The sequence below is a fragment of the Lepidochelys kempii genome, chromosome 8 (genome assembly GCF_965140265.1).
Source record: "Lepidochelys kempii isolate rLepKem1 chromosome 8, rLepKem1.hap2, whole genome shotgun sequence".
Taxonomy (NCBI): Eukaryota; Metazoa; Chordata; order Testudines; family Cheloniidae; genus Lepidochelys; species Lepidochelys kempii.
The window spans coordinates 74,770,627-74,784,717 of record NC_133263.1 but is presented as its reverse complement, the minus strand read 5'-3'; the positions used below and the strand labels follow the sequence as shown (position 1 = coordinate 74,784,717).

The following is a 14,091-nucleotide window of genomic DNA, read 5'->3' as shown; positions in this document are numbered from 1 at the left end:
GGCAGCAAAGGCACTAGCAGTTTGTCTTCATGCTCTGGAAGGCAACACTGCATTGACTACACTCTTATAATTGAGCCATAAGGGATATAAATGTAATTTAATGAAAACTTCTATTATGCAGATGCTGATGGAACTTGACTGGGAAAGATTTTACTTGCCCTTTTCTTAGGTATAAAGACTGGTTAGAGAGGACTTGGTAAGGGAAGCCTAATAACACCTATGCTTGAAGTATGGAGATATCCTTTACCAGAGAAGCATGAATCTCCATCAAAAGAGGATTAGAAGAAAGTCCTTCAGTCTCATCTTTGGATACTGAGGCAAGCAGGGAGACAGACCAGTACTGCAGTCACATTGACTAGTAAGTTCACCAGGAGTTTTTGTATGCAAGACTCTTCCTCCCTGCTGATGCTCCAAATCCAGGTCATTTCAGGAGACAATGAAGGTAATAAAGATTAAATGGGGATGTTGCAGTCTCATTGCAGTGCGTGAGCTACAAGAATAAGCAAGTGTGCCCAATGCTCGTCTCAGCTGGTAACTTTTGCCTATAAATTTAAATTACAACCATTCCAAGTTGGTAGAGCTCCATGTCAGAACTTTAAATTTAATGTTATTTTTCTACATTTATCTCCCATCTGTAAGACTCAAGATTTCTAAAATTATTGGTCAGAAGTTTGACCCTATAATTCTTTATCAAAAAGCAAATTAACAAAGGGAAGGATCAACTTGTAGTTAAGAACAGGAAGACCAGAGTGGGTTCTATACTTGAAGTGTGACCATGGGCAAGTTATTTAACCTCGGAGTTTCAATTTCCCCATTTTTACAGACATGCATGTACTCTGGAATATCAAATTGGAGGCTTTATATAGCTGCAAAGCATATTTGCAGTTATGCAATAAATCTAAACAAGTTAAGCATCTGAATTTTCACATAGCAGAACACACATACAGCCAGTCTTACAGTGTTTCTCAAATGTGGCCACAAGGGGCTTTTCTTGCAGCCACAGCCTCCTGGGCTGTGATTGGAGCGGGGACGGGGGGCGTGGAAAGAGAAGCAGTGGCCCCTCTACCCCAGTGGCCACCAGTGGGGGTTGGGCCCTGCCCCCCTCTGGGGGCACAAATGCTGGAGGTGCAGGCAGCTGGTGAATTCTCTAATTTCCTGGGGCGGGGCAGGCAGCTTCAGCCACAGGGCTTCGGGCTCCATCCACACAGTAGCAGGCTCTTGTCCCAGGCTCATCACCCACACCATTGTCCCTGGGCCCTGTGACCACCCTGCCAACCTCCCCAGGGCTTAGTTTGTCCCAGGGCTTGCTGGGGTTGAGTAAGTCTGCTGCTGTGAAACAGCAGCAGACTTACTCTCTAGCAAGGTTTTTTTTAAAAAGCAACCAAAAAAGCAGACCACCACCACCACCACCACAAAAGACAAGAACATGCAAAGCACTTATTTGTGTTTCTATTCTGTTTAGGTCCTGTCAAGTTTATTACTGAGTCTGAAAAAACCCTACATAAATAAATTACAATGATTTGGACATGTAAATATATATTTACTTGTTTTTCCTAAAGTTAATTAAGTGTTTTAGCAAAAATGATCAGCATGGCCACCAAAGAGTTGGTGGCCACACTCTGAGGCCACCAAAAAATTTGTTGAGAACCCTAGAACACCAGTATAATTATCTTCGTATTTAGAGTAATTTTAAACATTTATGCCAAGTTTGGTATCTGTAAACATACCTCAAACCAATTTATTTAAATCAGAAAAGTCTATTACAGCCATGAAAAAAATTTAGTTTAAAAAAAAAAGCAGTATAGTTACACTATGGAGTCCACCCACAAAAGCAAAGCTGGCCACATTTCAGTGCGGCTCTAGGCACTCAAAGTTACCCCTAAAGAAAAAAATGATTCAAGCTTTAATATTGCTGTCCTAGTTAGGACAATGTTAGATCATTACAAATTTCTTAGATTAACAGAGCCAAAACATCTTATGCTGTTCTTTTTATTTTAAACTGTGTTACCTAATGAGAAAGTTGTGCTAACAAGTTATTTCAATAAACATCCTTAGGTATCATTGAAGAGCTCCACTTTGTCTTAATCTGGAAAAGGAAAGGAAAAGCAAACTGAATTAGTTAGGAACACCACCATAATTCTCTGATCAACCCAATGCTCCCTGTTAAACCTATAAAAATTTGAGTGCATTCAAGTTTATTGGGATTTCCGTTAACTTAGTTCTAAAAGCCAAGGAGTTTAATTTAAAAATATGTTTGAAGCGACTATATTGTTCCAGGCAATGGTTCTCATTAGTGGTCCACACGGCACTTGTCAGTCAGTCATATGGTGATGAGGAATCATATTAACAGCTGCAAATACAATATTCCATGTAAGTAATTCCTCTAATGTTCACAGCAGTGTGAAGCGATCATGAATAAAAGGGTAGATGATCCATGAGATGTGGTCCACATAAAGAAGTTCAGGAACCTCCAGTTTGAGAATTGGAAATTCCATATGGAGCCATTCCCTACTGAAGTTCCTCAAATCCAGCCCAGCTCAAGTCAGTTGTTACTATCAGACTACAGTTAAGTAGCCTACATGGAACAAACAAGCATTTTCAGTCCAGTCTGAACCATCCACGTTACAAAAGCTGCAGTCATAACTGACACAAATTAGCACCTGAGCCTCAAGAAAGGTCAAAATTGCAAGGTAGAATGTCTGAGCCAACCTACTTCCCCCCAGAGGTGCATCACCCAAGCAAACAGTACAGCACACGGACAGGACACTATGGAGAAGCCTACTCTGACTTGGAGGCTTCTGCATTGTATCTCTGTGGATGTGACTTCATTCTCCAAAGATGTCGGCCCCACATCTATAATAAGGGCTAAATTCTAGTTTAGAAGTATCCGCAAAAAGAAAAGGAGTACTTGTGGCACCTTAGAGACTAACAAATTGTTTAAATTTGTGCTTGATAGTAATAGTCACTAATTCTGAATTGCTTTTGGACACAAACATGTAAAATTCAGTGTTCATTCAGACTTTAATTCTACCAAAATGTAAAGAAATACAAGTTACTTACAGTTAAACTGAGGGGGAAAAAGTTGCTAAAGTAAAATGCAAAGCTGCCTTGCCATCTTCCCCTTTCAATTAGACTTCAAACTGCAAGAAAAGCGAATTACAATTTCTTCTGAACTACAATGTTACTATTAAGTGATCCAGTAAATTCAGTGCTTTCACAGCAGGTTAAAGTGCATGTCTAAAAATTCCAAAGTTACTTCCTGTCAGTTTTACTTGCTTTGTCAGTCAAACACTACATTAAAAGCTTTTAGATTCCAGCCACAGGAATTCTGTCTAGCCCAAAAACATGAAATCAAGTCAACATGCTAGGACTTATGAACTTCATTTTGTTGCCAGTTGGGCTAATATTAAAGGGAATCTTACATGTAAACAGTGATCTACTGAATGATCATATTTCATTGCAAAGTTCACTAGCTGCAGAAATTGCTGAACCCAAGAGTACAGTCTAGCGGCTAGAGAATTGAACTGAAGAACTGAAAAACTGAAGACCCACATTCAATGCTCAACTCTTACTGCAGCTTTGGACAAGTCACTTAATTTCAATGTGCCTCAATTTAAAATGAGGATAATGTTTACCCAGCTTTTGTAAGACACAGAGATCCTGATATGAAAGGTGAAGTGCAACAAAACTCTTACAGAACACACAAAACTAGGCAAACCAGTTTATGAAAACAGCATAATGTAGCCCCATGATTTTTCCAGATTACCTTTTTTACCATCTTCACATGCATTCTGCAGCAATTAAATACCTAGTATCTTAAGGCTCTCATGTATAAATAAATGGTATCATTCCAGAAATTGATTTATTACTTTACGATGTCTAGTAACAAGACTTGCAAAGAACATTACTAGCAAAATATACAAATTAGAAAACATTGATGCTCAAAGCATATTAGAATTGGCAGCATAGAATTAAAATTTGATTTTAATTTCAGATTCATTTTCACAAGGATATTATTGTACTTGTCTACATCAATGACAGCTTTACCTATTTAGACCCTAGAGGCTCCACCTAGCGAGGCAGAGTTAAACTGCATTCTCTTAATGCTTTATAACTTGAATCAACACCACACACAAATAGTTGAATTCATTCTCTGAACTTTAAAGCTGGACCCTCTTGTAGGGCTTTGTTAGCACTAATTTTAGGTCCATATTTATGCTTACAAAACCAAAATAGCTAATGGAATTGTAAGAGTCTTCTGCACTTTTATCATGTTTCCATTTTCTTCTGTGCTTTTATGTATTTATCTTATGTTATAGCTTATTTCTATAAATGGAAACTATTCAAGGAAGGTTTTTACTGCTTACTGTTTTGCCATTTCACCTCAATGAAAACTCATTAAAGAATGTAATCTGGAAGAAAACCATTTAATAACAAAGTCAAGACCTTATATATAGTTTTTCATATCTGTAGCAAAACATGAGAACAAGAATAATGATAGCATGGATCTGAACTTAAAATATTGCTTTCCCCTAAGGAAGAAAAACTGGCCAGCCCTGGAGACATGGTAAAAATGGTTTCAAGTGATCTTAGCCCAGTATGGAAATGGGTATCTGTCACAACTCACATCACACTGCCAAAGCTGTGCTTACTAACTCAGGACTTAGAAATCATGCAGAAGGAACAGGCAGAGCGTAAATAAGCGTGCTAAGTGCCTGCCAGATAATGGCTAGCTCACACAGTGTGGTGAGTTTTCATTCTGTAAAATGTAACATGATCAGCAACAAGAAATGAGATTAAAAAGAGAAAAATCAACAAACGTTCTTTTGTGAAAGCAGGACTCCAAGAAAAGGCATATATGCCTGGCATTTTTGTAAATCCTAGAGAGGATGAGTGGAACTGCCTCACTCGTCCTATCTTTTTTGTAGGAAAAATGGTCTGAAGAGGAAAGTGGTTCCTTCGTATATACCCTACTGCTGCCCCTCCAGGGAAACTCATTAATAGGCTCATTCACCTGCACATCTACCAATGTGATATATGCCATCATGTGCCAGCAATGCCCCTCTGCCATGTACATTGGTCAAACTGGACAGTCTCTACGTAAAAGAATAAATGGACACAAATCAGACGTCAAGAATTATATCATTCAAAAACCAGTTGGAGAACACTTCAATCCCTCTGGTCACTCAATTACAGACCTAAAAGTGGCAATTCTTCAACAAAAAAACTTCAAAAACAGACTCCAACGAGAGACTGCTGAATTGGAATTAATTTGCAAACTGGATACAATTAACTTAGGCTTGAATAGAGACTGGGAACGGATGAGTCATTACACAAAGTAAAACTATTTCCCCATGTTTATCCCCCACCTCCCCACCCCCCCACTGTTCCTCAGAGGTTCTTGTCAACTGCTGGAAATAGCCCACCTTGATTAGCACTACAAAAAGCTTCCCCCCCCCCCGCTCCTCCCCCCGGCTCTCCTGCTGGTAATAGCTCACCTTAAGTGACCACTCTGGTTACAGTGTGTATGGTAACACCCATTGTTTCATGTTCTCTATGTATATAAATCTCCCCACTGTATTTTCCACTGAATGCATCCGATGCAGTGAGCTGTAGCTCACGAAAGCTTATGCTCAAATAAATTTGTTAGTCTCTAAGGTGCCACAAGTACTCCTTTTCTCTTTGCAAATACAAACTAACACGGCTGCTACTCTGAAACCTGTCATTAATAGGCCTGTGGCCCATGTATGGTATGGGTGTATGCTGCAGATTAATTCTACATTTTCCTTCAGTCATATTTCAAAAACTATAGCCAATATATTATTCTCATCTTTTCTCTTCCTTCTCACCTGCCCTTCTTTGGACCTCCCAGTCTGACGTTATATCCCTGGATGGCAAAGGAGCCAAAACTGGAGTCCAATGCAGAATGAATGCAGGAAACAAGAATTGCCCACTCTCCAAGTAATCCATCTATGTAGGTTCTTATATTGGAACTTCTGCTATTTATCTGAGCACCTAAGGTTTGAGCTTATCCTCTATCTACTCCTGGGAGAATTCTGCACCACTGCGCTTGTGCAGAATTCATGTCCCCTGCAGATTTCTTTGCTTCCCAGAAGAAAAATTACTTTGATAAGGAAGCTGCAAGAGAACCACTTCCTAGCTGTTCAGGTACATTGTTTCAGATACCCGGAGCAGCCAGTGGAGAGGTAAATCACTGCAGGGCTGGGGACACCATAGCCAGTGGCTCCTACCCTGACCCAGGATCAGCTGCTAATTTTGGCTGGGCTGAAGGGAAAGGAGCGGACTTCCTCTTCTCCTGCAAGGAATGGCTGAGGCTGTGTCAGACCCAGTCCCAGAAATCTCCCACAGCTGCAGGAAGCTCACCATCCTCCCCTGCTTCCTGACCCCATCACTCCTCAACTGCAGGTGGAAGAGGTCACTGTATAGAGAGTTGCTTCCCCATCCACCCAACTCCCATACCCAGATGCCCCCTGCCAAGCCTCACCCCATACACCCAGAACCTCCCAGTCCTCCATACCTGAACCCCAATCCACTGAACCTCAACCCCTATATCTAGATCTGCCCTGCACCCAGACCCTCTTCTTCCAGATCCCCACCCGTGCACCCAGACCACCCCCCACTGAGCTCCCTGCACTCAAACCCCCACACTGACGAGGCCCACCCCACTGCATCACTCTGAGCCCCCACATCCAGACCCCCACACCACTGACCCCCAACTAGTTAAACCCAGACCTCCAGCCCACCAAGCCCCACTCCCCAGCACCCAGATCCCCCTGCTGAGACCCCACACCTAGACACCTCCACTGAGCCCCAATCACCTTCACCTGGAAGCCCAGTTGCACGGACAATGGGACTCTGCAGGGAACTCCCCCCCACAAGCCTCTGTGCATCCAGATCTCTCTACACGTAGAGCCCCCACTGAGCTGCCTGCACCCAGATTGTCCCACACAGAATCCTCTCACCCCACACCTGGATCCCTCCATACTGAGCCCCTCCACACTTGGATCCTGCCTGCCCCACACCTAGTGCACCTGGCACAGAGGGGCAGAGCTCCAGATTTTTCTGGGGCAGGCCCAGGCCTTGTGCTGTGTCAGGGTCGGGTGCAGCCTCACCACCAAGTCTGTGACCCGGGGTGGTGGGTCGAGATGCTGCAGGGTGATCTTCCACCTCTGTGCAGCCAGTGGCCTGTGCTCCCCACTGTCATGCTGGAGCTTCTGCATTTATTTATTGACCAATAAAAACTTGCAGAATTTATAATTTTTTGGCAAAGATTTTTTAAATTTTTTGGAGAACATCCTCAGGAGATCTTAGAGATCAACCAAGCCCTAGAGAACTGAAGTGTGGCTTAGAGGAAGTGTTGGGGTTCTTGAAGTAAAAGACCAGAACTAAAGCTCCAACGCTGGAAGGGAAGTATTGGCTAAGCTACCTATCAACAGGAAAGAAGTCTGAGCTTTGCTGGACTGTATTACTCAGTAGGAGATAGGCACCTTAGTTCTGAAATTCCTGCAGCTTGCTCTGGAGAAGCTTGTTAGCAAGACTCCAAGGGAAAGTGTCTCTAAAAAGAGTCACAAAGCCTGTATACTAACTTGAGTCAAATGCTGGGAATTTGTGACCTGAAGAAGATCTCTGTGTAAGCTCAAAAGCTCATCTTTCACCAACAGAAGATGGTCTAATGAAAGATACTACGTCACCACCCTTGTCTCAGGAATGTGCCTGTCAGGTTAAGCTGCTAAAGCACATAAGCTCACTTATATAACCTGTCATGATGTGACTTTATTGTTGGATTTGAGCCTCATTTTATGTGTAATATTGAGAGGGAAGATTTGCTGAATACCATGAAGCAGCAGGAGATGGCGATTTGAGGTCTTACCCAAATTGGAGGAATGTATGTTGTTAAGGTGGGTAAAAACAAGGTGTTCAGAAGCTCTCCTACAGAGTGCTATGAATCCCTACTTTCACGAGCAAAACTCTTTCAAAAAGCGTGAGCAGCTCCTGCCAAGCCCTGCAAGATCTCCAAAGGCATAAGTACCGAGATGCAGGTAGTAGGGCACATATGGGAATAGTGAGGTCCTAATTTAAGCTTGAGAAAAGATTCAAACTGATTTACCACATGACATTCTCATAAGCAAATGAGGGAAATGTGGTGTAGATGAAGTTACTATAAGGCGCATGCACAACTGGTTTAAAAACAGTACTCCAAGGGTATGTCTACACTACGAAAGTAGGTCAGGTCAATAGTATAGAAGTCAATTTTTAGAAATCTATTTTATACAGTCGATTGCGTATGTCCACACTAAGCACATTAGTTGGCAGAGTGCATCCTCACTACCATGGCTAGCATCAACTTATGGTACACTGTGTGTAGCTATCCCACAGTTCCCGCAGTCTCCGCCGCCCACTGGAATTCTGGGTTAAGGTCCCAATGCCTGATGGGACAAAAACATTGTCATGGGTGGTTTTTGGTACATGTCGACAGTCGCCCCTCCCTCTGTGAAAGCAACGGCAGACAATCGTTTTGCACCTTTTTTCCCCGCGCAGATGCCATACCACAGCAAGCATGCAGCCCGCTCAGCTCAGCTCACTGACACTGCTACTGTTGTGTCCTGGGTGCTGCTGGCAGCAGACGGAGCAATAGGTCTGCTAACCATCATCATCCACCGCTTCCGCTGCAAGTGCAGAATGATGGTAGAATGTGCATTTGGACTTCTAAAAGCACGCTGGCGCAGTTTACTGACTCGCTTAGACCTCAGCGAAACCAATATTCCCATTGTTATTGCTGCTTGCTGTGCGCTCCACAATACCTGTGAGAGTAAGGGGGGGGCGTTTATGGCAGGGTGGGAGGTTGAGGCAAATCGCCTGCCACTGGTTACGCGCAGCCAGACACCAGGGCGATTAGGAGAGCACAGTAGGGCATACTGCGCATCAGAGAAGCTTTGAAAACCAGTTTCATGATTTGGCCCAGATGCCCAAGAACGTGGGGGGGCCCTCCAGGCACCCAATCACCCCACCCCAGAGGGCTGCCCAAGCAACAGAAGGCTGGCATTCAATAAGTTTTGAAGTGCAGTGTGGCCTTGTCCTTCCCTCCTCCCCTCATCCACCACCCCACCCAGTGCTTCCCTCCTCCCCTACCCCTCCCAGGCTACCTTGCGAGTTTTCCCCCTATTAATGTAATGAATTAATAAAGAATGCATGATTTTGAAACAATGACTTTATTGCCTCTGAAAGCAGTGATCGAAGAGGGGAGGTCGGTTGACTTACAGGGAAGTAGAGTCAACCAAGTGGGCGGGTTTCCATCAAGGAGAAACAAACAGAACTGTCATACCATAGCCTGTCCAGTCTTGAAACCGGTTTTCAAAGCTTCTCTGCTGTGCAGGGCGCCCAGCTGTTCTCTCCTAATCGCCTGGTGTCTGGCTGTGCATAATCAACCACCAGGCTATTTGTCTCAACCTCCCACCCCACCATAAATGTCTCCCCCTTACTCTCACAGATATTCTGGAGCACACAGCAAGCAGCAACAACAATGGAAATATTGGTTTCACTGAGGTCTAACCTAGTCAGTAAACTGCGCCAGCAAACTTTTAAACATCCAAAGGCACATTCTACCACCATTCTGCACTTGTTTAGCCTATAGTTGAACAGCTCCTTGCTACTGTCCAGGGTGCCTGTGTATGGCTTCATGAGCCATGGCATTAAGGGGTAGACTGGGTCCCCAAGGATAACTATTGGCATTTCAACATCCCCAATGGTAGTTTTCTGGTCTGGGAAGTAAGTTCCTTCCTGCAGCTGTTCAAACAGACATGAGTTCTGTTAGACATGAGTTCCCCCACTAGATAACATGTCAAACATGAGTGCTGTTTGAAACACTGTTAAAGTGTTAAAGTGTACAGAACTTTTAGTGCACACGAACAGGGTCTACGTGGCCAATTAATATGCAACATTAGTTCACTTTAGAAGTCACACCCCCACAAAATACATTACCCCACTACGTAGACAAGCTCTTACCGCTCCAACTGTGTAATACACGAGTTCAGTTTTAAAAACAAGATGAGTTTAACAGTCTGGCTACATTTCTGAAGGAAGTCAACTGTTTTGCTGTTCCCCAGTTCAGAAATATTCTTTTAATCAAGGCAGAATTCAGCCCATAATACTTAAAACTATCAGAAAACAAAATGAATGCCACTGATGAACCGCAAAGGACAACCTGTTCATTCATCAAAGTTGTTGCTGACTACAAGCCTTGGAGATAGAGTATGGATTACTATACATTTTGAAGGAATATAGGAGAAAGGTTTTATTTATATAGTCATTATATGAATAAGACCACAACTCAGGTTAACCAAGCTAAAATTACAAGAAGTACTAACCTTCATATTCTCAGACCTCAGGACATAACATGCTCACTTGCAGGAGTTCTGAAAAATAACCACTATATTAAAGTAACATTCAGTTAAGCATGCAATGGGATGAAATATCCTTTCAAGCATCTGGTTTTAGCCATTTAAAATACAGGGCACGAGAATAGATTGCCATACCAAAACAGAACAATGCTTATACAGTTTGATAAAGCAATTTTATGAACTAAACAAAGTTTAAAAAGAAATATGATCGTATGAGAGAAATATCTAGGCTTCATATGTTAATAAACTTGCCTCCAAGAAATTACTACCTATCTATTGTGCAGCACCAGCCGACAACATTTTGGCACCAGAGGTGGGGAGCTCAAATGACGCTCCCGCCCCCTTGCTTGGGCCAAAACTTTGAAAGGTCTCAATTCTACTTTCTTCCTGTTCTACTCCTCTCATGGTACTGCTCTGCTACCTATCCCAATAAAGGAGAACTAAACTTAAAATGCCTTGTTCAAAAATTTTAAGTAACACTTAACTTTCAAACACCTGAACAGCAAGTGTAACTTTTCTTGTCTGCATAGTAAACACTGGCATTTTTATCTGTTTGAATAATCAAAGTGGTGCTTTCCGTGCCTTCTTGGTTGCAAAGACTTGATCTGCTTCCTGCTGAAGGTCCACAGTCTGGGCCAGCTCATGCTCTATTGAGATGGTTGCAAGGCTGACCAGCCTCTCCTGTGTCATTGTGGAACGTAGATGTGTTTTTATTAACTTCAGCTTGGAGAAGCTGCATTCTCCACTGGCAACTGTTACAGGAAGTGTTAGAAGTATGCGCAGAGCAACAAAAGCATTTGGAAAGAGGGTGGTCATCTTATGTGTGCACATATATTCCAGAACAGCCTTTGGAGTTGATCCTGCTGAAATGTATCTTGAAAGGGCTTTCAGTTCATCACCTAAATCACTCACATCAATATCACGCATGTCATCATGTGTCACGGTCTCCAGTGCCCTCCATTGCTGGTGTAGGTCTTCTTCAGGTATAGTGAGAAGTTAAGGAATACAATACAACATCCCAAATATACTGCTGTGTTCCCTGAGCTGCATGAAATGTTCAACTGACTGTATTGCACAATCTAGAATCTGGTTAAAGAATTCAACTTTGAATTGTGTTTGGGGTCTCATATGGGACTATCCCGTGCCTCGTAATCAAAATGTCTTCTTCTTCGGTGACTCTTGTATTCTTGAATGGGTGGGAAAATAGCTTCAGTGTGAAGTTCCTCTGCCAACTTCTGTGCACTCTTCAGAACATTTTGAAATCCCTCATCTGACCGGTAAGACTGTAGGTATGACTTTGCTTTGTCCAGTTGTTCCATTGCTCCAGATATATCAAGGTCAACACCTTGGAATCTCTTGCTTACAACAATTATTTCAAACAGTATGTCATGCCACAACACTAAGCCACACAGAAATTGGAAGTTATGCATATTTCTGGTGATTCCATTTCCCTCTGCCACTGTTCTCCCATGAACAGTTTCTATCATAGCATTATCCTCCATAATGGCAACTATGGCATCATCTATCTTCCCAATTTGGTGTTTGATAGGTTTTATCGCCTCCACTCGACCTTCCCATCATGTGGCACTCAGTGGTTTCAGTGTCAGAGAGGATGTTCCCAGATGTTGCTTCGAAATTTGCCATCGATGAGTTGATGCAGAGAAAAATACATAGATGTTTTGAATTACATTAAAAAACTCAGCAGCCTCAATAGAAGCTGATGCTGCATCACTGAGCACCAAGTTCAATGAATGAGAACTGCATGGGACAAAAAAAAACAGCTCAAGGGTTTAACTCTCGGATCTGTGTCTGCACTCCCCTGTTCTTTCCTCTCATGCTGGCACCATTATCGTAGCCCTGACCTCTCATGTCAGCTATTGCAATTCCTGTATCTTCCAGCTTTTTAAGAAGCACATTTGTCGTACCAGCTCCTGTAGTATCATCAATGTCAATAAATTCTAGAAAATACTCTGACAGTCACCATTGCAGGGACATTTTCACTAGGTTCTGTTGTTGTTACAAAACTCACCATTAAAGTCATTTATTCCATATGGCTGATGTCAGGTGTGCAGTCCAGAACAACAGAGTAATATCTTGCTGACTTCACATCTGCCACAATCTTCTGTTTGACTTTTGTTGCCAGTAACTGTATGATCTCATTTTGAATGTTTTTTCCAAGGTAGTGGTGTGTGTACATTCCTTGGGTGGCGACTCTTCTTAGATGCTCCTGGAGTACAGCATCAAATTCAGCTATCAGCCCACAATTTTAAGGAAGTTACCATTGTTTGGCACATACAGCTGATCTGAAGTGCCACGCAGTGCTAGGTTTTGGGTAGCAAGCATTCTCACAATGGCAATGAGCCTTTTCAGAACATTTTGCCAGTAGACAGACTCTGATGCAATCTTCTCTTGATGCTGATCATCTATGGTGGCCTTTAACCTTAGTCTCATCTCAAGCTCTTTCCACCTATGGAATGCTCTCTGGTGATTTGCTGCCTTCTCATGGCATGTGAGATTTCTAGCCAGATGTTTCCAGTCCTCCAGTCCTGTAGAACACAATGTGGCTGTTTCAGGGTTCCTTCCCCACTCTGAACTCTAGGGTACAGATGTGGGGACCCACATGAAAGATCCCCTAAGCTTATTCTTTCCAGCTTAGGTTAAAAACTTCCCAAAGGTACAAACTTTGCCTTGTCCTTGAACAGTATGCTGCCACCACCAAGTGTTTTAAACAAAGAACGGGGAAAAGAGACCGCTTGGAGACATCTTCCCCCCAAATATCCCTCCCCCAAGCCCTACACACCCCCTTTCCTGGGGAGGCTTGAGAATAATATCCTAACCAATATGTTACAAAATCATCAAAGCCCCAAACCCCTCGATCTTGGAACAATGGAAAAATCAGTCAGGTTCTTAAAAGAAGGATTTTATTTAATAAAAAAAGGTAAAAATCATCTCTGTAAAATCAGGATGAAAAATACTTTACAGGGTATTCAGATTCAAAACACATAGGATCCCCCTCTGGGCAAAACCTTAAAGTGACAGAAAACAGGAATAAACCTCCCTCCTACCACGGAAAATTCACATAAAACCAAAGAAACTAATCCGCCTTTCCTGGCCTCTCTCAGTCCCAAGAGAGAACAACCATGTAAACAAAGAGCACAAACAAAAGCCTTCCCCACTCCCACCCCACAAGGTTTGAAAGTATGTTATCCCCTTATTTGTCCTTTGGGTCAGCTGCCAGCCAGGTTAGCTGAGCTTCTTAACCCTTTACAGGTAACAGGATGTTGTCTCTGGCCAGGAGGGATTTTATAGCACTGTATATAGAAAGGTGGTTACCCTTCCCTTTATATTTATGACAGGCTGGAACATTAGACTGGAAGAGTTTGCAACCAAAACAGTATTCAGCATTCTGGGTTTCTGAGTACATAAAAGGGAAGAAGGAGGATCCTGGGAACTACAGGCCAGTCAGCCTCACCTCAGTCCCCAGAAAAATCATGGAGCAGGTCCTCAAGGAATCAATCCTGAAGCACTTACATGAGAGGAAAGTGATCAGGAACAGCCAGCATGGATTCACCAAGGGAAAGTCATGCTTGACTAATCTAATCGCCTTCTATGATGAGATTACTGGTTCTGTGGATGAAGAGAAAGCAGTGGATGTATTGTTTCTTGACTTTAG

At 42.8% G+C, this 14,091-nt stretch overlaps 1 protein-coding gene across 7 annotated transcripts in view; it reads right to left on the bottom strand.

The window, feature by feature from the left end:
- Window positions 1-14,091, bottom strand: part of EVI5 (ecotropic viral integration site 5) — a 155,701-nt gene that overhangs the window by 107,379 nt on the left and 34,231 nt on the right. Inside the window, exon 1 of one of the 7 annotated variants that reach the window (XM_073357056.1) lies at window positions 3,061-3,078. The exons of 5 other annotated variants lie outside the window; for them this stretch is intronic. The gene's annotated coding sequence lies outside the window, so the exon portion shown is untranslated. Of the gene's footprint in view, window positions 1-2,008; window positions 2,027-3,060; window positions 3,079-14,091 lie in introns of those variants that run through there. One more of the 7 variants, XM_073357043.1, reaches the window with a different exon arrangement.